At 34.9% G+C, this 27379-nt stretch overlaps 1 protein-coding gene across 4 annotated transcripts in view; it reads left to right on the top strand.

Moving 5' to 3' along the window:
• The window catches only part of LOC145674561 (uncharacterized), a 260984-nt gene that overhangs the window by 158927 nt on the left and 74678 nt on the right, over positions 1-27379 (top strand). The gene's annotated exons all lie outside the window — the stretch shown is intronic.

The raw sequence follows: 27379 nt of genomic DNA, 5'->3' as shown, positions 1-27379 counted from the left end.
TGTGTTGTTGCTACCTTCTCTTTGCCAGAGGCACTCTTATTTCTCTAGCCTTTTTATGAGCTTTCGTCTGGTCTCCCTCTGTGAGTGCTACAACTCCTACCTGCCTTCGTGTACTCCACCGATGACTTGCCCCTTATATAGGAAGAAATACGCCTTAGTCTCTGTCATGATTTTTCTTCTGCTGCTGTGAACACCATATATATACGTGTAGCTTTCTTACGACCCTTCTGGGCGAGCACAAGTGAACTTATGCTGTTGTAAAATTACTAAGAGATTAAAAAAAACGGTGATGTACTAGCGTCCTGGGCATATTGTACATAATGCATTTACAATTATATATGTATCGGCCATTTTTTTCTTTTTTAAAGAATGTAAATAGCTACCTGTGAGCTATACTTCGCTACTTTTAGTTAGTAAGATTACGCTACCTTTAGTTATGTTAAACCCATGTCGAATTATGATTAAGTAATAACAGTTATGTTCATTAAGGCTGATGCTCATTCTAGACTAATGTTTTGAGTTATAAGGACATTAATGATATCAAACTAATTGGTAGTATCATACTGTAACACTATCTCTTGTTCATTGTGGCACGCTGAACTTAAGTATTACTACCTCTTGATCTCATTGCTAACATTCTAGTTAAATAGTTACAAACACCACATATTTTAACACTTCATCAAGGATGGTTAATAGTTAAACATGTTAGCTTATCTATTGCTATTAAAACTATTAATGTTAGTATACTTAGTGTTAAGGCTACCATATGTATTAAGTAAGGACATTGGGTGTAGATCGAGGCCCCGATTTTTCCCCCCGCATTGGGTAATGGGCTAGACCCCGCTTCTAGTTCAATTATTGTAACTAAGATTAGAACTTTATTATATTAATTATCGATATGTTATGTAAATTAATGGTTACATAAATAACATCATTGCGGGCTATAGTGACTTGCTAGATGTTGTCTTACCACTACACCACTATACTCGTGTTGTTCAATCATCCGTGTATAACTGCCTTGATACAAGTTAAAAGCTTAGCTCGGTTTGATTAAAACGCACACAACGCAGATAACACAAGGCAGAGTGGTATTAAATCACGTTATCACTTGCGTACTTTAAATATATATATATATATTGTGGCAGTATTCGTTTTAAATCGAAAATTATTTCTAATAATTTTATTTTTAATCAATGTTTATATATGTTGCAAAGATCGCGTTTTATAAAATAATAAGGTTAAGGTGAATAATTGTTACGAGTTAAGTTAATGCAAGCTGAGGAATATTATTATTCAATGGTCAGCGAAATGATGTAAATAAAATGTTTCATTGAGAGTCTGCCAATGCAGGAAGACAATGCAGACAATGCGTCAGTTCTTGCATAGGCCAAATACTGTACATTATGAAAAGAGAGATTGTAAGCTTTTGTGAACATTTCACACATTCACGGATATGAGGAAATTGCTTAGAATCGAGAAATCGGAGTGTGTCGAGAGTTGCAGTTTTTGAGTCTAGACACAAGGAAAGAATTAGTTTTTCCATGTGAAAGGGGCTCGCACGTGCCATCCAGCAGACGACAGGAGGAGGACCAAGTTGAACAAAACTGGGAGACGAGAGGTCTTTAGGACAGTCGAGGACAGTCATGGACAGCCTTGGATCAGTCTTTAGGAGTCTACAAGATCGGTCTTTGAGTGTTTAGTCAAAGACAGCGGGACAGTCAACTGACAGTCAACCGACAGTCAACTTAGAATATCATATTCTATCTACGGAGAACATCGAGTCATCGTTAGCATTTGGGAGTATACCAAACTCAATGCTCGCCTACATCAATCACTAATTGGAAGTATCAACTTGGCGATACTACATCCATCAACTAAAGCGTCATCAGAAGATATCAGGTATGTGTTACTCCTATTCAGGGCTCAAAGGCTCAATACTCGATCGGCGATACTCGACTGGCAAATATTCCGATTATCCGTAATTAGATACATCACAACACTTACATTTACAATTTTATTTAGAAGAAATATAATTGTTATTAAATGATTGAAGTAAATGTTTTATTATAAGAATTAATCCCCAATTGGTATATGATAATTTAGTTAACCTCTCGCACATGTATATGAGATCATTCCCACTGATTCTAGATGGTGAGTGGAAGGCGCTCAGTATCACTCTAATAGCATTCCCAAATTAGGCACAGATTGACTGGGTTGGCATGATGTAGATGCTGGTTTCGTTTCCAGTAAAGAGCACAAGTGGATGGTTAATTTAAGGCCCACCCAACCCACCCTTCCATGCTGGACATGCTGAAAGACGTAAAGTCAAGGTAGCCACCCTAGTGCAATACATAGGTTAACATGTCATGGTGGAGTATGCTATGGGTTTCGATCACAGTACAATAGTAGCATGCCATGGTTGGAGTGCTGGCTTGTTAAGATCTCAGTAAATAATTAAGTCCCACCCTACCCTCCCGTTCATGTTGGAGACGCTGGTGGCTTACGCCTTTGTGAAGGTCTCAATGGATTTAGAGTATTTAATTCCCTCCCAACCCACCCATTCATGGTGAAGTACGCTATATTATGTCACAATAGTAAATTTAAATGGTTATTTTAAGCGTAAGTAAAATTAAAATCCCACCCTTCCCACCCTTTCGTATTAGGCATGATAATAATTATAATATGGTTTAATCAATTACCGCAGAGTAACAAAATAGTGATAACGAATAATACTTATAAACCGTTCTGCCGTATAGTATGAGTAAAAGCGTTAACAAGAGTACGTGATCCTATGGTACTCAGGTTCGATCCTTGATGAAAATAATTATGTATTTAAAGGGATAATATTTAGATTTTAATATCGTTTGTTTTATTTCGTATATATTTTAGTTTAGCTTAGTAAGAAATATAATATACATGGTTATAGGGAGTATTTGTTATAGTGAAATTATTATTAAAGTAATATCAGTTAAAAGAAAATTAGTGTGTAAGAATAGTCAGAACAAGACAAGCATTGCTTGCCACGACGTTAAGCGAAGTCGTTGCATGGGATAGACAGGATCAAGGACACGAGTACAGCGACGAACACAGAAACGAATCACAGTGGAATGAGCATGCGCTATTCTAGTTATAATAATAAAGAGTAATATTGTAGAATTTAGATTATTATTAAGGTAGAGCAATATGCTTTCTTTAAAAAATAACCATAGAGTACACTACCCGGTGTTGAAAGACAATGGGAAACCACTCTCGATATTTTCTAAATCTAGATACTACTGTTTAGATTTAGGTGTGTTAAAACATTTTTCCGAGTATTGTCCAACTTACAATGAAACGAAAGAACAAGTATTTCGAAGTAATGTACTAGGCTATACATACAAGCATTATTATCTGATTGAGTTTTCTCAGAGAAATTTTGACATGGAAGAGTTGGTAGAATTAGGTTTTCTAATACATTATTTGTCAATTTTGTCCGGTATAGCCGAGACAAACACACTAATAAGGAATGCTGTGTTTTTCGCAGTAAAATAAGACAAAATCAGATATAAAATATGTGCATTATTTTCTAATGGTGCAAGCCAGGATGTGGTAAACGGATGGCTGGATAGATTTAGAGTTAGGTATAACTGCACTCAGGCTATTAAAATATCGGATTTTGTGTCGACATTGGCTCAATTAGAGAAACAGTCGAAGATTGTTGTTGCAAGCGATAAATCCTTGCTGGATTTAGCAGCATTTGCAGGATTATTCAAAGAAACGACACCATGGTTGTTAAAATAAATATAATTAGAATGTGGAATGTTGTAAATAGGATTATTATTAGTATTTAGAGGATCATATATAAGTTATAATATTAGTGCATATTTTCGATTATGATTATTAGTTGGTGATTAGTAATATTATTAGAATATGTATAGGAATAAGTAGGTTATAAGAATATATAGCGAATGTAAGTTTAGTGTTAATAGAAATCTGACTATCTATTTTATTGAACTATGTCTTTAAGACATATAGTGTTTAAATTTAGTGACGTAATGAATAGATTAAAATTAGGGAAGACTATGGAGAAAAAAAAACGAATATATGAATGATTTTGTAATTAGTTTTGTATTAGGAAAAGTAGATTTAAGAAAGGCAAGAATGAAAAAAAAAGAAAAAAAGAAAAGTGAATGATGCAATTGAAATAGATTTAAGCTAGACGTGTAACTTAAAATTAGAAACCTGAAAATTAGGCGAACCTTTCATTAGGGGAAACTCTAATTAGGAAGGAAATCCCATTCTCTTCGAGTTGAATTGAGCGTTTACCAAACTTCGATGAGAATATTTTATTTATCAAGCCACATAAGTCTTCCGTGATTGTTGATAAGAGACACAGGTGTTGACTCGTACATCACGCGCAAAGCAGTGCAAATTTTTTTTGTGGTGATATCCTTCATTTTTAGCTAAACCCCTTAGTGTTAATTAAAATTAAGTTAGAGTTAAATTAGTGAATAGATAATTCTGTATCCTAGCGAGTAGGAATAGGATAGTCAGAGTAGTTATAGATGTTAGAAAAGCATCTAGAATATTAAAGAGTAGAATATTTAGTTATTCTGGTGTTTATATTATAAGAAATTAGTCTAGTTTTAATCGTTTCATTTGTATTGGTTTGAAGGAAAGAGGAAAAGAGTTTGTTTGTAGGAATGTGGATAGCGAGAAAAAGGAAACTTTAGTAGTGAAAATAGATTCTAGAGAAGTAAACTATTAAATATACGATAGATGAAAGAAATTAGTAAATATAGATAGATAACATAGACATAAATATAATAAATGTGAATATGGAGAAGAGAAGTGTTATAGTAAATAGATAAATAAATAATTATTAATAAATAAGAATAGAAGAGTATTAATAGATATTGAATATTTATAGAAGATAAATTGCATGCATCGTCGTAAGAAATATAGTTATAGAAATACATGTATGTTAAGCGCTAGAGTACTGAGATAATAAGTATATGAAAATGATATCGAAGAAATAAGCGCAAGAGAATAGAAATAAGAAAAATGTTTTCGGGGACAAGCAGATGTAGTTTTCCTGCAGAGAGTAGCCCTGAACAAGTTTGGTACATTTCGAGTTGGACAAGTGAAGCAGTTATAAGACTCACTTCGAGGTACCCTTCTCACAAGATAGGCCCTGTCGGCATTATTTAATAATTTAATATAGTAATATAAGAATAATAATAAGTATGGAGAATAGTAAACAAATAAATGAATGAGTAATAATGTAATAATTAATAATGAAATATAAATAATAAATATTTTGACCTAATGATATTGTTGTGGGAATGGCCACCCAGGACGAAGTAGTTAGGCAATGACCGAATAAATAAATAAATAAATAATAAATAAATATGAAGTCTATGGTTATAAATCTATCAAAATACATCAACAGTTACGTCTACAAATTTAGAAAAAAAAAACGTCACGAAAGTTTTATTGAAATTTATTTTGAGTATAGAGAAGAATCGAATTTTTTGAAAATTAATTTTAAACAGTCAGATTTTATAAAAATGTAAATAGTTCAGTTGTAAATGTGGTAGCTGTAGCCAAATTTTGATTGGAATATACGGCTAGGCAGGCAGCCGTATTTAACAACCAAGGCCTCATCGGATCTCAAGGAAATGTGAGATTCCATCGATTTCCCCGAATCTCAATCAATTTTTGTATTCAGTTATCAAGCATTAGGTATAATAATAATAATAATAATAATATTTATAGGTTAAATATAGTTAGATAGACACAGTGTTAAATCATATATCCGCGTTTTAAATACGTAAAAATTTTTGTACTCACCAACATAAGTATTATTCCATTTTGTAGTCCATTGTATAATCCATTGTTTATATCCTTTAAGTATTTATTTATATTCACTAAGTTATATTTATCACTTTAATAATATCTCACACCACATTTTAATAAATGATTAGTAAATAGAAGCCAGTTCGAGTATAGCATAATCAAGTAGTAGCACGAATTCTGAAATAAGAGTAACACTAGTGAAGTGTATAAAACAACGCATGTACACGTCACGAAACGGAACAATTTTTGAATACCCGTTAAACATTCGACATGGGAAGGAAAACTCCAAAACAACATGTGATGTCATTGTGTTGTAAAAACACAAGATTTTTGGCGAAATTAGTAAAATTTCGTAGTGCGTTTTAACAGCAAGTGTTCACGAAACCAAACCGACGCGCAAACAGACTTGTTGGAGCGGAAATAATCTTAACCTTGATTGAATTTTGCTGAACTTGCAGTTTCTAGCCAGGTACTGTCGCAGTGTAGCAAATGCCCTACAGCAGAATTTTATTTCCCCCACATTAAAATTTTAGTGTTCAGTTTTGATGAAAATAAAACGATTATATTTTCAATTTTTTTAGTGCTACGATTATGTGTATATGTTTTAATTATTTATTAAAAAGTTTTGTATTCTAGATTTTGAAGTGCATGACAATGGAAATAAACAATCGTCATCCGTTACTAATACTGCCAATAAATGCGTGAGTTGGCACGTATGGACAACAAAAGTAATGGAAAATTCCTGGAATACGACACCTAAACTTAATTGCGAGGAGAACTTGCAATTCAGAGTACCTACGAATGTACATACATACATTTTTCGCACAGAGTATTTGTGCTTATGTGATGCTCATCAAATAATTCTGTTACAGCTCACAAGATGTCGTGAGTGTATACTTTTGAGCATACAGATTCCGAAGTTTTGCTTCATGTAATTTTCATTAATTAAGAAAAATGATTAAAGGTTAAAAATATATATATAATGTCAATGTTTTGGGTGCAGGAAAATTAATTGTTGTTTATAATATTAATCTACGTATTCACACATGTCCTACTCATTTTCAAGTTCATATTTATGTTTCAGTATTTATTTTCATACATATATTGTATATCTACAGGGAGTTCAATAATATAACGCCCTCTTATGAGGTCTAGCTTGGATTGCGGAGCAACCAAGATTTTAAGGGGGGACATGTGGCAGTATTCGTTTTAAATCGAAAATTATGTCTAATAATTCCATTTTTAATCAATGTTTATTTATGTTGCAAAGATCGCGTTTTATAAAATAATAAGGTTAAGGTGAATAATTGTTACGAGTTAAGTTAATGCAAGCTGAGGAATATTATTATTCAATGGTCAGCGAAATGATGTAAATAAAATGTTTCATTGAGAGTCTGCCAATGCAGGAAGACAATGCAGACAATGCGTCAATTCTTGCATAGGCCAAATACTGTACATTATGAAAAGAGAGATTGTAAGCTTTTGTGAACATTTCACACATTCACGGATATGAGGGAATTGCTTAGAATCGAGAAATCGGAGTGTGTCGAGAGTTGCAGTTTTTGAGTCTTGACACAAGGAAAGAATTAGTTTTTCCATGTGAAAGGGGCTCGCACGTGCCATCCAGCAGACGACAGGAGGAGGACCAAGTTGAACAAAACTGGGAGACGAGAGGTCTTTAGGACAGTCGAGGACAGTCATGGACAGCCTTGGATCAGTCTTTAGGAGTCTACAAGATCGGTCTTTGAGTGTTTAGTCAAAGACAGCGGGACAGTCAACTGACAGTCAACCGACAGTCAACTTAGAATATCATATTCTATCTACGGAGAACATCGAGTCATCGTTAGCATTTGGGAGTATACCAAACTCAATGCTCGCCTACATCAATCACTAATTGGAAGTATCAACTTGGCGATACTACATCCATCAACTAGAGCGTCATCAGAAGATATCAGGTATGTGTTACTCCTATTCAGGGCTCAAAGGCTCAATACTCGATCGGCGATACTCGACTGGCAAATATTCCGATTATCCGTAATTAGATACATCACAACACTTACATTCACAATTTTATTTAGAAGAAATATAATTGTTATTAAATGATTGAAGTAAATGTTTTATTATAAGAATTAATCCCCAATTGGTATATGATAATTTAGTTAACCTCTCGCACATGTATATGAGATCATTCCCACTGATTCTAGATGGTGAGTGGAAGGCGCTCAGTATCACTCTAATAGCATTCCCAAATTAGGCACAGAGTGACTGGGTTGTCAATATATATATATATATATATATATATATATATATATATATATATATATATATATATTGTCACGGTACGCCAAAATTCTGGAAGATTTTAAGATCTAAATTTATTCGATTTCATTAATTGGCTTCAAAAGGAAACAGTAAAGTTTTTGTTTATAATTTAACTTGTTGTAATTAGGTTGCAGACATATTATAACATCATGTTACGTATTGCTGATGATTGTTGTTTTCTTGAAGTAATAGACACGAGTCTGCAGTGTCATAAGAACATAAACAAATACGAAAACAAGTAAATGTAAAACGTTGTAGAAATTTATGTCAACATGTACACATTATCAAAATTAGGTAAAAGTATGGATTTCGCAGACGTAAACTGTCTGGAGAATTTGGTCAATGAGAGAAAACGCAGAAATTGTGAATCAGCACAATTTCGGCTCAGAGATGTAAGAGCTTCAGAATTTGTAATGAAATAACAACAAATTCGTCATCATGGACACGAACATAAAAAGGTAATGTTTGACTGAATTAGGATCAGTTCTGGGAGATCGAGCGGTTCGTCAGTCTCCAAGGATTATTCTCAGTAGAGCAGCTATTGGGAATCAGCTGTGGACAACAACATTTCCAGTGGACATCCATCCACTGTGAGGAACTTAGACGACGAACTTCGTAGCCAGAAGTTCGAATCCAGTTCAGCGAGGTATGTTATAATACATCTCTGATACTCTAACGTTGACCAATTCACCAACAGAGTTATGAAATGTGATTTAATAGTTTTACCTAATAACTTACATCACAACATCCTATTAAACTCTACTTTAAAAGATAATTTAATAAATGAATACTCTAAAGTTAAACAGTCTCAGTTATAATTGATTTAATCACCTTTCGCATGTTGTTCTATAAAAACCCTACGCAGTAGGTTGGTGGAGATAGTAGTTTTAATGTATTCCTATCTACTCCAGATAGTGGATAGAAGCAACTAATACTGTGTCATTTAACTTGTACATCCCTGCATATTAGGCACGACATTCAGTAATATGTTGTTAATATATATATGGTCCAACTTAATTATATACATAAATATGTAAACGAATAAACACTGGAAGAGAATCATTACGTGTACATCATTTCGTAATTGAGTTCAATAATCGAATAATAGAATCCATCACAATTTACATGATACACATTAAGGACACTCGAGCTCTGTCAACTCGTTTTCAATAAATCCGGTACAAACCAACTTAATTCTAGTCAGAATAAAACTTATGATTAAACCAAACAAAAGACTTAAAAACTATAAGTCATGAGACTTTCAAATTGGGTGGCTCCCTCCATAAGCGGCCCTGTTTGATAGGTGAGTAACATCACATCGCAGCAGCGCACAGCACCGTTGACACACGGTAAGTCAAAGCCAGAAAATCCGTGAGAGTGATATACGAAATTTAGGATATAAATTTGAGAACTTGACGTTAATTATAATTTTAATTGGAATAAGTTAAATGTCAAAACAAACAGACAAAAATAGTGCTCTTTCAAACTTAAAATTTAATCGAATGTCATTTGTTTAATGAAATTTCGTAAAATGTTTGTGGATAGTTCCTGGAAACCCGCCTCTCATTCAGCGTTAAAACTAGAGCAAATCACCTTTTATCAGGTTAAGAGAGTGAACCCAGCTGCAATCAGGGACTCATGATAGTTGCGCGTAACTTCAACATTGAGGAACACACCAACATACATTTAGAACGAGAAAATATATAAATAATTAAGGATAGGGGAATGAAACTACAATGAAACGAATAATAACAATAATGTTGCCCGACAAATTATCACGATTGGGATACACCGTAGTCTCTGTTGAGCAATTGGTTCTTATCAACCTTTGGTTCGATCCCCGACGAATTCCTTCTTTTATCCTATATCTGAATTATCGCTCCGCACGAGCTCAAGTTTATAATCGGATTGGTTACGTGTAAGTAGGTTAAAATCAAATACCTTCAATAGAAATCTAGTTTACCACATATCATCACTATCTACTCTAGGGGTTCTGAGCTCGAGACTCAGAAATAACTTCATTTAACACCACAATGAACCACGGTATAAAACCAAATGTTATCACAATGATTTCAGTTCTAGTTAGCTCTTGGCATTTACACTTTTGCGGTTAACTCTGTGAAGAACCGGATAAGTCTGAGATCGAATTCCGATGAAAGTATTGTTGTTTCAAGTAATACGCTACGAACCATTGTAAACATCGATATTTCCTTGTCTAAATTCTCATTTACCATTTTGAAGCACGTAGTGAGTTTCGTACTTAGCAAACTGTTTTAAAAAAAGAAAAATACAAAGAAAAGAAATCACACAAAAGGATAGTACAGGGTACACTATCTGAAGTCTCGGCTTCAACTATCGGCAATGCAAAACGCACTCCTTCTAATCACTGTTAAACTGCAGCTTCGGACATTATTTTTCGTTGTGGCTTTCACTTAATTCAGTGATAATAGCATTCGGTATGGGATACTCCCGGGATACGAACCTCGATTCGTAGCACACTAGAGTTCAGCACTGAACCATGTCAGCACTCAATAGCTAAACGAATTGGTAACTTGAAGTTGAAGTAATTGGAAATACATGCTTCTAGTATCATACACTAAAAACCCAGCGAGATAGTACTTACCCCTTTTTCCTTCTCTGTTCTCCTTCAAGAAATTCTTCTGGTAACAGGAGACCTCCCCACATTGTCTGTCTTTGGAAACGTAAGTCTCCCCTTTTTCCTTTGCATTCTCCGAGCAAAGATGATAAGTTTACCCCAACAAGCTGAAAAAAAGAACCACAAAGTTAAGAACTTATTTAAACTCGTTCGTTAGTATACCTAATTATTAGCATAGTGTAGAAATCAGATAATATCAGTCACTAATCAAATCCAGTAACATTCACCTAACAAGTTCTTTAAATTTCCACTAATAATTATATTACATTATTATAACACGCCGAATGATAATTACCTCTAAATTAACAAACATAAACATATCTAAGTGGTCAGCTCCGGTATATTGCAGCAAACGGTTATTGATGGATAAAAAAAAGTCTAAATAATATCTAAGACAGGAAAAGGATATAAGAAAATTAATGAATGAGTGATAGAAAATAGTACTAATGTTTCCATCACACGAAACTCTCGGTTACAACTCATTTTCAAAATAAATAAGCAAACACACTCGGAACTAGAATCTCGAGACACTACAAACACACTCGATCTCCCGGGTTCAATCTATAATAATATTTTGTGTGTGAGAATTTTTCGTTCCAGAGGTTTCATTCTAGAAGCCTTTCAGCAGACGCCTGCCCAGGTGAGAGAAGTGAATGAACTTGCATTGGAGATAACTGAGTATTCATTTTCCTTTTTATTTTTTGTTAAAAGTTATTAATTTTTCTCATTTAATTATCAATTTTACTTCTAAAAGAAATTTGTCACTTTTTCTTTGTTATTCTTACTAAGCTACCTACAAAAGTATACAGATATAATGAACAAATCATAATGTGCACAAGAGAAGACTGCCTCCTCGTCTGAGAGCCTAATTTGCCAATAATTAAGGTGGATCACTACCCGGAAGTCAGTATAAGCATTAGTTTATTGCCTTAACCAATGCGTAAAGAAATGAAACATATTATAAGTATTACACTATAAAATAGAGTTATGCGTCAACTACAACTTGAGATACTATTTTCTGTGCTTACGTATTCTGTTAGCTAAAAAAGTAAAATATAAGAGGAAAACTTGATCAGCTTTAAGATGAGTACGTAAGATGGCGCTTGATGTTAGATTTTGATACTCCTGTGCTCAGTTTTACGAAATTTTTACTTACAAGCATACATTATTTTACAAGTAGTTGTCTCATTATGGAACATGAATATTATATTACCGTTTTTCGTGTTATGTTTTAAATTTTATCCAAATAATATTGTGCGTTTACGGAAATAGTTTTAGCAGCTGAATCTCATGCTTACGCAGGACGCCATAATGCTTCGTTGCCAAACTTACATGTGTACTGTTGCAATCACAGTAGTAGGGCAATTCCTTGTTATCGTTCGAAGTCCAGAGGCGGAACCTGTGAATTGTGACAAAACTATTACAAACAATAAAAGTGGAAAATGGGGAAACGGAAGGAATCATACACAAAAAAGAAAAATCCAACTCAAAGTAAAAGATCGATGAGCCAAGGGAAGCGAAGAAAAAGGGAAAATAATTCGAAGAAACAGCTAGGCGCTTTTCAATTTTTAACTGTTTGTTTCCACGTAAATATTATACACACGTGTAATGCGAAGATAGTTTATTTTGACGATCATTTTGAACGTTAAATATGTAATATATGTTATTTCATTTTCTTATTTTCTTTTCTTTCTTTTTTCTAAAACTCATTTTGCTTAGGTAAAATATTATATCTTCTTGAAAATAATTTATATATGTTTTTGAGCTTTTATACATACCCGTTAGTGGAAAATAGTAATTAATTCCACTTACTAGGGAAGTCGTGGGATGTTATTCTGACTTCATTTTGATACTATGCTCAGTCGACTCCTTTTTACATATTAGGCAACCGGAGAAATCGTCGGTCGCAAGCTTGTTCGAATTATGGACGTTAAAATTTCAAAATTGAACAGATTTTGAAAGAAGTTTGAAGAAACCATTTTTTTGAGATACACGCTTCATTTTTGGTACTGAGGGGTTTTCTTGGATACTCGACGGAATGGTGAGGTCAAAACGTACGCATTTTGCAAGATAAGGGAACTTATTGGGGAAGGGATGAAGGGTAATGGCGTCTTACAACTTGCAAATTGCACCCTATTTGTCACACCGGATAAATGGGCTAATAATATTTATTTGAAACCAACTGTATTGTCATTCAAATGTCACTTTCTGTGTGGCCATCTAAACATTAAACAATGACATGTGTCTCCGAAAAGCTTTTCCGCGGGACTAACTTCAACGCGACACTCAACCCAGTCGGCCTCTGTGCATTGTGGAAAAAATAAAATATTTCAGTTTAACATCCGATGATTATACCCTTTAGGCTAAGGAAGCCGATGATTAAGGTAAGTGAATGATGATGGAAGAATTGATGGAATGAAAAGAAGGGAGGAAACAGGACTACCCCGAGAAAACCCATGGACACGATGGTATCCATTGTGGAAGACGGTGTTTCAATATTTCATCGCTAGCCATTTTAAAAAAAAAAAAAAAATTCAATGGCGATTGTTTGAAAATAGTGGCCAAACTTCAGACAATATTTTACGTATTTCGCGAGAAATGTGACCAAAAAACAAACAATCGGCTAGAGATGATGTATTGAAACAGCGGTTTTCTCGAGAATAAAAGTCACCTAGTTCACAACTTTGAGCGTACATTCCCGTTAACCATTTTTTTCTTCTTTAAATTTTTTGGTCTATTTTCTCATTGAATATCTTAAAATATTTCCTGGAGTTTGACCAATATTTCCCCATAATATTGACATTCTAATTGCTGAAAACTAAGCACATGGCTAGCGATGATGTATTAGAACACCGTATTCTGCGATGCATAAGCATAGGCCGACAGGATTCGGAGTACCGCGACAGTGCAAGCCTGTCTGGCGCTGCTCGAGCTGTTTGGACCTAGCTACAGAAGGGGAAGAACCAGGCCAGTAGTCAGTCCAAAAATGCGGAGGAGCGGTAGAAGTTAGGGGGGCAGATCCAACCATATTATAGTTCATCACCATATTATTGTTCATTTGCAAGCTTATCGTGAAAATTTTAGGGGAGCAGTAAAAATTTAGGGGGAGCCCGGCCCCCTAGATCCTCAGGAATACGGGCCTGGGAAGAACCACAATATAGATCATCACAAGTTTAATTATGAATATCACGTCGTTCTTCATTGAATTTTGCACGCCTGGCAAACCGTTCCCAAGACAAATGTGATTGTTCAATTTGAAGGTGGCCACACAGGATAGTGATATTTGAATAACAATGTAGTCGAATAGAGGTATCAAATACATTTTATTAGCCTATTGGCCCCAGGGTTAAAAGTGAAGGAGAATGCGCGGACGCCGTACCCCACCTCGAAAAAAAGTTAAGGCATCCCCCAGTTCTGAAAAAAAAACTATAATGGATATAGATAGGCAGGGGAACGGCGTGGCGTCATGCCGCTACCTACCGTCCTCCCATCCTTTCAGACCCACTTTTACCACTGGTTGGCCTAGTATGTCAAATGGGAGGCAATTTACATGGTGTAAGACGCCATTACCCTTCAAACCATTCCAAATAATTGCCATTATCTTGCAAAATGCATACGTTTTGAACTTACTACTGTATTGGGTATCCAGGAGAACTCCCTGATATCAAAACTGAAGCGTCTATCTCAAGAAATGGTTCTTCAAACTTTCTGCAAAATCTGTTCCATTTTGAACTTTTAACGCTCATAATTCGAATACGCTTGCGATCGAGGATTTCTCCGGTTGCCTAATTGTTTCATATGTAAAAAGGCGTCAACTGAGCATAATATCGAAACGAAGTCAGAGTAATATCCCGCGACCTTTTCTAGTTAGTACTTAAACATTCATAAAACCATAAAGCTTGATTTTTTTCTATAATGAAAAGAAAGTATTCAGACCCTATAACTTCACTTGAGAAACGCAACCACTCATGTAGAAATCTTTTCTCTACTCCGGAGCTGCAGTGACCCCGTGGTAGAGCATTGACATCTTGTACTGGTCTCTGGGCGGGGTGACTGGTTCGATCCCAGCTTGGCCAGGTGAGCTTTTTGGTGGACACACACCATGTGTGTATGTGGATTTTCTCAGAGTTTCTCTTCGTGCTCCTACTTTCTCATTCTACCATTTAATTCATTCTTATCATCACCGTCTCGTTTAACCTATATGACATAACCGAGAGACATGAATATTTTTTTCTGTAACGTCCTATCATTGTGCTTCGAAGGAAAGATAGAAGGTGAGGTGATGATGACAACGAATGAAATGGTTGAATGAAAGAAAGGGAGGGACCCTGGAGAAACTCCACTCATGGTTTCTTCACCACAAAGTTCACTTGGCGCGAACTGGGATCCAGCCAAAAACCTGACCCACCAGAAGTGAGTGATTTATGTCTAGCTCTTATTGATCCAATATTCTGACGAATATTGTCCGTGAATTCCGATTTGTAAGTGATACGTTTACCGCTTGCGGTTTCAACATAAGAATAAGAAGCGGAGATGGAACCCATGCTTGGGACGTTGAATCTATATCAACAAATAATTTCTTGTTATCGCTTACCGTTTTGCTCTACGTAAATTGAAAGTGTGATAAGGGGCAATGCAGAATGACTGGATGAAGTAGCTACAATCATTGGCATAAGTCACTGTTCAATCTGTAACATTATCCACGCTGTACTCAGATTTCGGAATGTGTGTGCCAGGATGGTATCACGCTAGTTGATAGACGAACTGAAGCAGCGATGTGTTGATGTATCACGAGATTTTGCTACGCCGTAAACGAGAAGGTAGTGACTTTCAGAAGAGATTCGTTACTGGGTATGAAACATGGGTGCACTACTACATTCCGGAAGTAAGAAAGCGAGCATGCAATGGCAGTATCCATTACCGGACACAACCATCTACAGGGAAGTTAGTACTTTCTTCTGGGACCAAAAGGGTGACATTTTGGAGCGTTACAGCATAGGGAATGCATAGTCAATAATATATTGTATTCCGATCTCCAAAAAGGTCCTAAACTTACTATACGACGTAATACGGACTTCTGAAAACAAATTTCCTCTATAACACAACAATACTCGGCCTCATACTACTGCCTGTGCAATGGCTGCGATCATTGAAAATCTTCATTTCATCCTCCTTTCGTACCGAATCTCGCCTCAGTGGTGAAAGAGGTACTAAAGATAAAGAAGTTGCAATCTGATGAAGAGGTGCAACGAATGGTGTATGACTGATTGCGTATCCAATCAAAAAAAAAAGATCTTTAGAGGCATTGGGACACTTTGGAACTAATGGGAAACTTATATTAAGCGTAGAGTGGATTATGTAGAAAAATGAAATTCAATTGTTCCATGCTCTCTCAATATTTTCCTTTTTTAAATTTTAAAGGTTTTTTGACACCTCGTAACACTAGAAAATTGTTGTTTCCGTAAGTACCGGATATGGAAGTGGAGGTACGATTTTAACAACCGGTTCCAAGAACCTGAGAAATTTTAATAACCGGTTCGGACGAACTAGGTAAATGACACCATTGAGTAAAAAAATAGACCCGTACGCTCTGTCAACGATCAGACTATGAGCGTACGCAGTGGAGGCAAGGGGACAATCGCTTTACCCTGCGTTTTCGAAAGGTGTTTGGTTGTTTCAAAACGCTTTTACCCAGGTGTTTGGTTGTTTCAAAACGCTTTTACCCAGAAACACACATGAAGGAACATTATATTTGGTTACACCTACTAGAATATTTAACATACACCTATTTAATGTAGTCCACAAAGATATACAATATGCCTGAATAATAACTGTTTTGCATCATTCGTTATGCGCATCAATGTATGTCGGGCTTTTGCCCCTTCCCCGGCCTTGGGAAAATGCTGCAGGTGTTTCTGGATAAAAGTGTTCTTATTCGGAACTGTTATTATCTTCAGGTGTGCATAGTATCAAGTATGAACCACTACTAAAAGATAGTGTGAAATTGTTTTGAATATATGCCACTATAAACAAGAATCACATAATTCATACTTGAGCTTATTATTGTTGAAGAACGTGTTATATATGGAGTACATCAATCAAGGTTCAAAAGCAAATACTTGCAAAACACATGGAGAAATGAAGTAGGTTAAATATACTAGTAGATTTTAATAAAATTAGCTGTAAATAGCTTGGTCGGTAGAACACCTCTGGCGTACGAGATCGCTGGTTCGATCCCATTTTTCGCCAGGAAGACTTTCTGTAGGATTCATAGTGTGCGTGTTTTTTCTCGGATTTTTCCCCACTTCCTTCAGTCCACCATTTCGATAATCATCATCACTGCTTCTTTTAGATTCAGACCATAATCGTGGAATATTAAACTAGAAAATTTCAAATAGCGCCTTCGGCACCCTAACACCCGTGCTAATCGCGTAGTTTTACTCGCTGCGAGAATTTATGCAGAGTCATTCTGACGCGTGATTACTAAAGGGTTCGACTAACATGTGTTTCCTGCAGTAGTCAGGTCTTTAGTATGATGCTAATCATACGTCAAAACGACTCTGCATAAAGCCCTATCTCAGTTTCCTTATTCCACCTTGATTGTAGAACAAATCTTTATGTAAGTAAGGAACCTAGTAAAAGTTGGTGATAGTTTTCATTTAACGTAGCCATGCTTGGTCCAGAAAACGCTGGAATTTTAGCCATAATGAATATCATCCCGGTAGCCACTCCAAAATTGTAGGGGGGCTCGGCTGAAGTTAGAGGGGGCTCGATCCAACAATATTATAGTTCATTTGCAAGCCTACGGTGAAATTTTTAGGGAGGACCGGCCCGCCTAGACCCCCCTGGATACGGGCCTGATGATTATGCCGTCTAAAGTAAAGTTACACTAAGACATTCAACTTACAAAATATATGCACTGGGGAACACAACTTACAAAATACCACGCTTGAAGGAACTGAGTAAGTTTTGTTGAAATGATCGGATTTGTTTAATGGTTTTGTATTTGGATACTTATTCTTAATTTGCACCTTTGAGACATCTAGTTATAGATAAACGTATATCTTTGTAATTTGCAAAGAAAATTTTACCATGCAAGTAGTTTTCGTTACCACTAAACGCGGTTTGAGTCGAATTTTGCCCAAAAAACGCTGGAATGTTAGCCATGATATTTAAGCCCCTAAAGTAAAGCTGCTCCAAGGATTGCAACTTCGCCTATAAAATAACATTTTTGAACCTACTAAGAATATGTTTTGTCCTATCTACCTAGAGGCACCGTAGAGGCATCTAATTATAAATAAAAGTATAACGTTTAACTGCCGTTTTCAGATAAACTATTACCATATAAATTATATGATTTCCCCCTAAATGCAAATTGAGTTGCTCTTTGACCAAAATGCAAGGGGATTTTAGCCATGATATATTAAATCTCTAAAGTAGAGATAAGTTTTACACCAATGATTACAACTAGGCGTATAGAACACCATTTTTGAGCGTAATAAGAGTCTGTTTTGTCCAAAAGATGAAATTTATGTAATGATTTTGCATTAGTATAGGCATTCTTAATCTGCACTGTAAAGATATGTAGTTTGAGAGATCCACATAACGTTTCATAAGTTAAAAATCACTTTTGATCAAAGAATATAATTAATTCATATTTTAAAGCAGGCAGTATTGAGTAAAATGGAAATAAAGGCTCTCATTTCTCTCTGTTGTAAATCATGTATAAAATGCGACCGTGTCTAAACACTTTTCTATCCGTAATTCATGTGGCAACATCGCATGTATCGCAATGAGCTCTGCCATCTAGTGAGAAAGTTTTACCCTAAAGGTGACTACCGATCAAGCTTAACTTTACAGTGTTGCACCAAAGCTCAAAAATTCCTATAATATTGATTGTAACATACCATCCTTCTGGATCTGAGAAGAAGAAGAATGGATGGTTACAAGAAGGAAAATTGTATATAGAGCGTTATATTTTCTATTTAAACTAATATTGTTAATAATTTTTAGTATTTAAAACCATAATATTCTCTTTGTAAAAAGTCTTTTTTTAGAAAAAGAAGAGAAAGAAAAAAGAATTTTAAAAAAAGTTGAAGGGAATAATGTAAGGAGGAATTGACTTTGAAAAGCTAGGCTATGACAACTAGAGAGAAAAAAGGTGTTTGCGCGTGTTTGTACGGTGGGCGTGGCTTGTCTCGCCGATTCTACCTGGCTCGGTGACTCAAGGACCCGTTATCTAGTTCCTTGAGTTAATCCAGAGGCGATGGAGTTGTTTGTGGTTGCGTGTTCTCGGCTTGCTTCTGTGTTAAGTAGGACATGTTCTTGAGTGCGTATACGTGGGCAAATCTGAGTTCCGTGCCGGAAAAGCTTTTACTGCTATATACTCTTTGTGAGTTAAGTGAAGTAAAGTATCACGATTTGTGGAACAAGTTCACAGTTTTTCTGGAAGAAATTGGCAAAGAAATAGGCTGTTTTTTGTGCGTGTGAAAGTTACAGAGTTAGAGAGGGAAAGTGTGTTTGTAAAGTGAACCCTCATTTCGCTCTATCAATTGTAATCAGTGAGTGAATTTAATGTGCATTTTGTGCCTGTTTCATTACTCCTTAATCTTTCTGAAATATTTCTTTTTTCAAAAAAAGAAATTTATTAAGGAGAGAGAATTCTTGTAGTGTAGGGCAATTCTTAATAGAGTCTGAAGTGATTGCTAGTTTAGATCCTTTATCTTCTGGCAATCCTAAAGATTTGTCCTGTGATTAATCTCTGTAACAACGTGATCGGATGTTTGATCTGGTCAGAACTTCGTTAGTTTGAATAGCATAAATTCTGGCACAGAGCAAAGAATTGCGTACGTGAGTAGTCAACCGTTAGTCAAAGAGGCCGAATACCCAACGAGAGGAAAGAAGTCAGTAGGTAAACCATTGAGTATTACTGAAACTTGGTGAGTTGTTACTCTCATTTTTACTTAAAGTAGTTGTGTTCGTTAAAAGTGTGGATAGTGAGGTTGTCTGTAACTTGTCTCCAATGGGATTAAACTCGCGGGCCTTTGCTTTCCAATAGTAGTGAAATTCCTCCCAGATATTGTGGCGATTATTTCTTTCTACTTTGACCGTGATCGTTGAAATAAGATTTGAACCATCTGCGGATCCAGTGTTTCACCATAATTAATTTTTTCTTTTTCAGCTTTTTAGATATATGTTTCAAAAGGAGAGCGTGATTAGATATTTTTTTCTCGAAAGACAAATATAGACATATTTTTTCTCGAAAGTTGTCATAAGCCTTGAAAGTAAGGTTTTGATTCAGAATTAAATTTGACTGCTATTATTTGAATGAGTTAACAATTTAAGAACTGAAAACATTTTCAGAATTATACTTAGAAATATTTTTCATTTTTGAAAGAATTTACCAATGAGTAGTTGATGTTCGTAAAAGTGGATAGGAATTTTGTAACTGTTAAAGTCAAGTTTTGGTGAGAATAGTAATTATTGACTGTAGATTCTATTTGAAATACTATTGAAATTAAGTTTTAAGAAAGATTTGAATCTGCTAGTAAAGTTAAAATTGAAATTTTTGAGATTTAATCAAATCAAACGACAGAAAAATAATTATTAGGATAGTTGTATATTGCACGTTTCATCCGAGTGTATATGCGCTATTCAAACGATTTAGTGCATATACACCACCTTCCATTGGCAATAAAGTTGTTATCTTTAAAATTGAAACACTGTTGTACATGTTTATTTAGTTTATTTTTGAAGTGTTTCCCTTTCTGAAAACAGAAATATTGGATCTGCAATTCCAGCTAATACGTGCTAAGTTGATTACGCGATACTGCTCGACTCCTCTCTCCCAAGCCCTCTCTGCCAGGCTTTGTTATCTGAGCCCATATTGACAGTTTGTTTAATTTTTGTTTTTTAATAAACTTTCAATGTGGTTTCGATTAGGCGAAGCTAGGAGGAAGGGGGCGTTACAATTCTCAAGGAATTAGATCTTCTCTAGATCTTTATAAATTTTTTTGGGTCTAATAAGAGAGTAAGTTTTTGTTGGTGTTATACTTAGGATATATTTTACTTTCTCATTCCACTAATAGTTATAAAGTAAAAAGAATAGGAAATATTATTGAAGTAGAATATCCTAAATTATATTTTGGTAATTTTTCTTTACCATTAGTATTCTTGTTAAAAACTTAATTGATTATTAAGATTCCTCCAGCGTTCTCATTCCACTTGAATTTAATATTGAATCTAAGGATAAGATTGTGAATGTATTGGAATATTGACTGCTTTAAATTAAATTTGTTAGTAGGTTTTCACATTTTTAAATTGTTAGTTAATATTTTCCTCCAACATTCCCATTCTACAAAAAGTTTGTAATATTGCTAGGACTTTGATAAATGGAATGTTAGTTTAAAATATTTATTTGGAATTGAAGTTTTGAAAAATATTTGTCCTATTAAAGATTGAGATAGTGTTTTCCTCCTACTTTTGATTCCACCAAAACATTTTTTTGCATTTTTGTAAAAAATTAGGAATGTTCAATCATTGGATGATTATATAGAAAGACTTACAAATTTGTTTAGATAAATGTTAAATTTCTCATTTTCTTCCAACATTATCATTCTACTTAGTGTTAATAATAATAACTAACCTATATATTTTGAATGAATTTGAATTATTTAGTGTTTATGAATATGAATTCTGACGATGATTATTTTTCCAAATATTGAAAAAAGTATATCGCCACTCCGTATTGTGTTGTTTGAATTTGAGGATCATTAATTGATCGAACTATTGTAGTTTATGAATAATTTCAAATCTCTTGCAAGTTTTTTCGTATCAATTTCTAGTTTGTTCCTAGTAGTATTAGTAATTAAGTATCTGTATGTAAGTATGACTATTTATAAGTATTTTTTATATATTGTGCTGTTTCGCTTTATTTATTTTTGTAATATGGAGAACATTCAAAGCGAACGTGATTACGTCAGCATAGACATGCCAGACTCCGAATTTGTTACTATTGATGCAACTGGTCATCCGAGTTTAAATTCTAATTTCGGCTCATTGAGTATGGGTTTAACGCCGCCGATTCAAAATAATTTAGGCGTTAGGTTCTTTCCTACTCCAGATAGGAACGATTTGAATTTTTTAGTAAATAGTTCAGCGGGGACTTAAGGTTTTAGTAGGATAGCTAATCCTCCGAGCTTGAATATTTCTAGACCAGAACATAGGGTTACATTTAATGAACCACCTATAAGAAGAGAGATGGGGACTTCTCCTCCTAATTTAAATTCTTCTCATGAAATTAGATCTCGAAATACATACTTAGAGTTGGGTAATTACTATAGTAGAGTTTCGAATATTCTCAGTTCGACTCCTAGAGTGGGAATAAATAATATACAAGCTGGTAATTCTAACTTTGTTCCAAGTAGTAGAAATCTAGATTTTAGAAACATTGATAGGGGAGTGCAATCTCATGTAAATTTAGATGATCGTCATTCAGAAGCTAATTATTAACATAAATTAATGTTGAAGTATACCCATGCTAGATCTTTAACTTATTTGGAGAATAGATTTATGAATATTAAGAACGTGAATGGTAATGATAGCTTGCAAATTTTTGAACTATTGTTCAAGATTGAAGAAATTCTAATGGAGAGCAGCTATTCATTTAACATCATACTATCAGTTCTTATTCCAAAATGTGATGGGGTTGTTTTAAGAATAGTTACTTCGGCATTGAATGATCATTTAGATTGGAATGTGTTTAAGAATAACTTACTATCTAGATTTATTACTCCAACAACTGTTCATTCATTAGTGAGTGACAGAGTTTATAGAAAGCAGAAGTTATCGGAACTCATGAATGAATATGTGAAATCTGTAATTATCTCAATGAATGTACTAGGATTAAACATGAAAGAATGTGAATTAGTTAGAATAATATTAATGGGAATGAACCCAAACCAAAGGAAAATAGTGCTAGGAAGTTACTTTCCTAATAGCCGTTTAGAGCTACTACACATAGCCGAAAGATTTATAATGAGTACTCGAGAACAAATTGAATATAATAGAGCAATGGGATTGAAAAATAAAAATCAAATGGTTCTTTCAAATAATGAATCGAAAGTCAGTGAATATAATCAGAAATATAACAATATTTCAAAGAATAATGTAAAATCGAATCGAATGAATGAAAATTCCGAGGAATCGATGCCTTCAGAATTCTCAAAATTTAATAACAATAGAGATCGTTCAAAAGTTATGGGGAAGATAGTAAACCAGAAAATTCCTTCTGAGATGGACGGATTAGTAGCGACTTTCGTTATTGGCAAGATTAATAATATATTAACTAGTGTTTGTGTAGACGGAGGTTCTAGTTTTAATCTTGTAACAAGATCGTTAGTTCGTCGCAGTGGTGCCGAACAACATATACGTACTGTGGAAGAAAAAACAGTGAATGTCCCTTCGGGATTACTTTTTTTCACGGGAGAAGATATTACGTTGAACGTCAACTTATTCGGATATTTCCAAATTGTGAATTTGCGAGTTGTGGAACAGCTACCATGTGAGTGTTTGTTAGGAATGCCTTTCCTTAGATCTACATCTGCTGTTTTGGACTATGAGAATCATATTTTAGTTTTGAACGGAGGAAGAAAGAGAGTTCGTTTAACATTTCAGAAGAACGTGTTTAAAAGTGGATTCAGATCTGTATATCCTCAAGACCAGCGACAATGTATAAGACCATCGCGAAAGAAATCAATAAATCAGATTTCCCCGAGTGTTTCTTCGATTTTTATTAGAGCAGATTACAATTCTTCGGGATATTGTGATACGGGAATTCAATGCGAACTTGAACTGAATAATTTAGAAGATCAATTACTTACCATTGAAGTTCCTAATTCATCACAATTACTTGAGATGAAGAATTGGATTGAGTGTGATCTTTTGAGAACTTCCAACACCAAGGGAACTCCAGGGAATACAGTTAGTGATGTATCAAGATCTCCTAGCGTAAATGGTGAAGAATTAGTACTAGGAAGATTTCCAACCACCCATACAGAGGAAACACCTGGTAGAACAACATGTGTCGACATGGCTATGACCTCGACTGATGTTAATGGTAGAGATTTAGTTCAAACTCAGCCAGAAGAAAAGGAAGAGCAGATAGCCATTAAGAAACACAATGAAATTGATGGAAGAAGTGACGAGGTGGATCAATCTTCAGGTTGTTTGAAAAAGAAGATTCCTTCAAAGAAGTCAAGAAAGAGGAAGACTAAGAAGATGAAGAATGCAGATCTCGTGAATAAGGACGATACTCAGAGATCCAAGGTTAATAACATCAATGTAGAGATGCATTTTGCTTCGAAGGTACGGACAGGACATCATCACAGTTCACCTTAAGCAGCGGATGTGGATATTGAACAAGCTGAAAACTTCCATAAACTTGTCAATAGAAAAAAAGTATATAAATAAAGATTCTCACCAGGGAGAAAACAAATGTAAACGATCTCCACAGGTGAAGAACCCGTCGAACACACAGGGGGAAAAATCAGATGAAGAAAACTGGAAGTATCGCAATCAGGATGTTAATTCATTCATAGATTCGATTAATAAAGATTATGCAGATGTTATCACAGAACGAGTTGGATGCATTAAAGACTTCACCGGTCATATTTATTTATTAGAAGACAAACCATTTAAACAAAATCCATTTCCAATCCCAAAAGGAAAGGGAAAGATTTTTGATGAACAGATTCGAGAGTTGGTTGAACAGGGTATATTAGAGGAAGTGGATCATTCCAACTACGCTAGCAGTTGCTTCCTAGTTAAGAACAAAAATAATACTTTTAAAATTGTCGGAAATTACGTTAAGGCTAATTCCTTAATAGTTAATGATCCTTTTCCTGCTCCAAACTTGGAGGAATGTCTAACAGGGTTGTCAGGGAAGAAGCTGTATTCACGCATTGATTTACGGCGTGCGTACAATCAGATTAAACTAGACAATAACTCGAGAGACATTACAACAATAGTTACACCAAAGGGTTTATATCGTTATACACGAGTGCCAGTTGAAATTAAAACTGGGAGTAACCTATTAACTCGTGTTATGAAAAAAAACTGTTAGGAGATTTGGAAAAAGATGGCGTAAAAACTTATTTCGACGATGTATTGATATTTTCAGATACAGTAAAAGAACATAAAGAAACAATAAGAAAGGTTTTCGATATATTTAGAAAATATAATGTAACGGTCTCACCTGATAAGTGTTTGTTTTTCTATAGTAAGATTAATTACTTAGGTTATGTAGTATCAGGGGACCAAATGGAGATTGATCCGGAAAGGGTATCAGCAATCAAAAATATTCCTCCACCAAGGAATCGTAGAGGTCTTATGAAAATTCTCGGGTTATTTAGTTATTCTAAGTTCGCGCCCGAAATGCAAGAACTCATGGGACCATTAAGTGAACTCAAGTCTGTCAATAGAAAATTTGAATGGAATCTAGAACATCAAAAGATTCTTGACAGTTTGAAGAATTTATTGGTGGAGAATGTTGTGTTAAAAACTCCTGACCTCAATAAACGTTTTATAGTAAACGTGGATGGCTCGGGAAAGAGTATTGCTGGGTGTTTGCAGCAGGAGAACAGCAAAGGGGAATATCAACCCGTCGCGTTCTTCAGGAAGAAACTGTCGGAAGCTGACAAAGACCGCAGCATTTATGAAATTGAGTTTATTAGCTTAGTCAAAACGATTGCTCGAATCCGGCATTACTTGGTAAAGGAATTCGACGTACTAACGGACAATAAGGCTTTAAGTTGGATTCTTAGTAATTCAAAGAGATTAATGAAGTACGGACCATTAGTTGAGACCCTTTGTCATTTTAATTTTCAAATAAAGCACGTTAGACCTTCCGAGAATTTAGTAGCAGACACATTGACAAGGGTTTACGATCCCTTTGAATTTCGCATTATAGATGGGCCTATGGGAATAGCTGCCTTTAACGAGAATCTAAGGTTAGCCCATATGTGGAGACTTCCGTTGATAAAAGAACCGATCGATGAGCTGCAGAGAGAAGACTGAGCTTAGAGATATTATTGAGAAGATCGAAGAGGGTGAGTCAGTTTCAGGCTATATCATGAATAAGAGAATTTTAATGAAAAAGACGAACTCGGTAAACAACCCTTACAAGAATCTAAGACATGTGCTAATCGAATATTATCATAATGATAACCTGGTTGGCGGCCATTCTGGCATTTATCGAACTTTGAAGAAGCTATATAAGAGATTCACTTGGGAAAATATGAAGCAAGAAGTAACGGAGTTTGTTCGATGCTGTCATCGATGTCAGTTGACAAAAGAAGACAATAAAAAGAAAATGGGACACCTAATCTCTGAATATAATAAGAGAATATGATCACACTGGGTGATTGACATCATAGGAATTTTACCCACCTCTAAAGGCTTTAAGTATATACTCATTGGAGTAGATAACGCTAGTAGGTTTGTGGTGTTGGAGAAGTTAAGAACTTTAACTTCAGCATCAATCACCGAAAAGCTAATGTATATGTTCAGTAGGTTGGGATTTCCTGAGGCAAAATCTACTGACAATGCTTCAGTGTTTGTTTCTGAGCATTTCAGAAAGTTTATGTTTGGACTTGGCATAAATCATATAAAGCTTAGTCCATATCATCCAGAAGGAAACATTTCTGAGCGTTTCATCAAGTCCTTGAAGGCCTCAATTTGAGCTTATTTTTCAGATAAGCAACACATTTGGTCTAATCTTATTCCCGATTTGCAATACACATTAAATATTAGTGAGCATTCTGGCTTAAGGATGTCTCCAATCGATATATTTTACGGACGTCCTACCAACACCCCTTTGGAGAACCGATGGAACATCACAGAGTCAGATATTGGGGGTAAATCAACCCAAGAGCTCTGGCTAAATGCCATGCAGAATATGGAGAAATCGTGGAGTAAAAGGAAGAAGTTAATGGCTCAGAGGAGAAGGGAAGTATCCTTTGGATTAGGAGATAAGATTCTCATTCGCTTCCATGTAAAGTCATCTCTTAAAGACAAAATAGCTAAGTCTCTTAGGGACAAGTGGCTCGGTCCATTTGAAGTCCGTCGTTTCCTGACCCCAAGTACAGTATTAGTATCGGATGAAGAAAATAGTTTGAATTCTTTCCGTAGAATTCATTATCGGAATTGAAAGTATATAGAGAACATAGAGTATTGAATTAATAATAGAGATGGAAGAGAGATGAAATTAATTCATTTTTCGTAAGGAAATATTGAATATTAAAAACTATTAGTTAGTTATTTTATTATTGTTATTTGATCTTGTATATTTGTATATAGCTTTGTTATTGCTTATCAGATAATTTCTTTTCAATTATTTGCCATGGCCATGGAATTAAGAAAATTTTTGATAATACTAAATGCACTTAGGGATCTCTAAATTTTGTAAATAGGTTGTAAATAGTAATTTGTTGAGTTAATTTTTAGATTAATGAATTGCATTCAAAGAATTGTATATAAGTATTTAATTTAGTATATTTGTAAAGA

The sequence above is a fragment of the Thermobia domestica genome, chromosome 17 (assembly GCF_964235325.1).
Source record: "Thermobia domestica chromosome 17, izTheDome1.hap1.1, whole genome shotgun sequence".
NCBI classification, from domain to species: Eukaryota; Metazoa; Arthropoda; class Insecta; order Zygentoma; family Lepismatidae; genus Thermobia; species Thermobia domestica.
This window is presented reverse-complemented; position numbering and strand designations above follow the sequence as displayed.